Source organism: Gadus morhua, chromosome 5 (genome assembly GCF_902167405.1).
Source record: "Gadus morhua chromosome 5, gadMor3.0, whole genome shotgun sequence".
Lineage (NCBI taxonomy): Eukaryota > Metazoa > Chordata > Actinopteri > Gadiformes > Gadidae > Gadus > Gadus morhua.
Window position 1 is genome coordinate 3,341,201 of NC_044052.1, and position 1,621 is coordinate 3,342,821.

Here is a 1,621-nt window from a genome sequence, read left to right on the forward strand (position 1 = left end):
GTCAATTAAAATATTTTTTTTTCTTGGTGTCCTGTCTTATGCTCGGAAGGAAATTATAATATTTTGCAGGCCTATAGGGCACGGGCGTAGTGGACGCGGGGTACGCGGGGCGGGGGCCATGTCCCCCGCCATTCCCGTATCTGTGCCCTCTGTCCCCCGCACTTTTTACAGCCATTACAACCATTCAATTCATTTTAACACGTGGAAACGCGTTTTTCCGAGCCGCCTTTGACGCACCATGAGCAGGCGGTGCCAGGTGGTAAATACCGCTGCCGTGTTGTGATTTCAATCACACTGACGTTGAGTCAGATCTGTTTCAAGCATGTTCAACAAACCAGCAGCCAAGAGGCAAAAGACTGCCTGTTTTTTTCCAAACAAACCGTGTATGTTGGGTAATGCTGTTGCATGTTGTTTAACTAAATGATGACTGACTAATAGATGTCAATATATCAAGTTAAGCTAGTTAACAATTGTTAACTGCTACCTATGTTAAATCGCTTAGTAGGTGCTGAGGTGATGGTAACTTGTTACATTTACTCTGTTACATTTACTTGAGTAACTTTTTGGATAAATTGTACTCTTAAGAGTTGTTTTAGGCTACTGCAAAATACTTTTTTACTTAGGCCCATATTATTCTAAAGCAGGGGTGTCAAACTCATTTTGGTTCAGGGGCCGCATCCCATCTGATCTCAAGTGGGCCGGACTAGTAAAATAATCACGGATCACAAGGATCTAGCCCAACACATTTATTCACAGATAGGCCAATGGCATTTAAATAAAATGCATTTCACATTTATTATCAACTGCTTTATTTTTATAGTTATCTTGTTATCCTGTTATCTCGTCTTTGTACTGATCCATATCAGCATTACGTCCGGTCCAACGCACAGCGGTTAGACATGGGAAATGGGCGGTGTCACCACTAGAGCTGCGTCTCCCAGAGTGACAACATTTTGTTAAGATTATTCAGGGGCTGTGTAATATCCGCCATAAAGGCAAGATCCTGCACCCACTGCGGACATTTAAGTTCCTTCACTGGGCTACCCATTTTCTCCATGAATTGTCCAATATCCTCTTGTAGCTCAAAGAAACACATGAGCACGGCACCTCGGCTTAACCACCGTACTTCAGTGTGGTATGGTAGGCCAGCCTGAATGTCATTATCTCTGAGAAAAGTGTCAAACTGACGGTGATTCAGACCTCGGCCTCTGATAAAATTTACAGTTTTTACAACCACAATCATAACATGATCCATTTTTTGTGTTTTGCAACACAACGCTTCTTGATGCAAAATACTTTTGTACTTATATCATTCTAAAGCAGGGGTGTCCAACTCATTTTGGTTCAGGGGCCACATACAGCCCATCTGATCTCAAGTGGGCCGGACCAGTAAAATAATCACGGATCATAAGGATCTAATTAGCCCAACTCATTTATTCACAGATAGACCAATGGCATTGAAATACAATTAATTTCACATTTATTATCAACTGCTTTATTTTTATAGAGTTGAGGGAATACATTTTTACATCTGAACACCTGAACCAACTCACCACCACAAACAAACTCAAGTGGTAGCTAGGAAGATAGCTATCATGCTGCTTTGAAAATGTAAATGTGC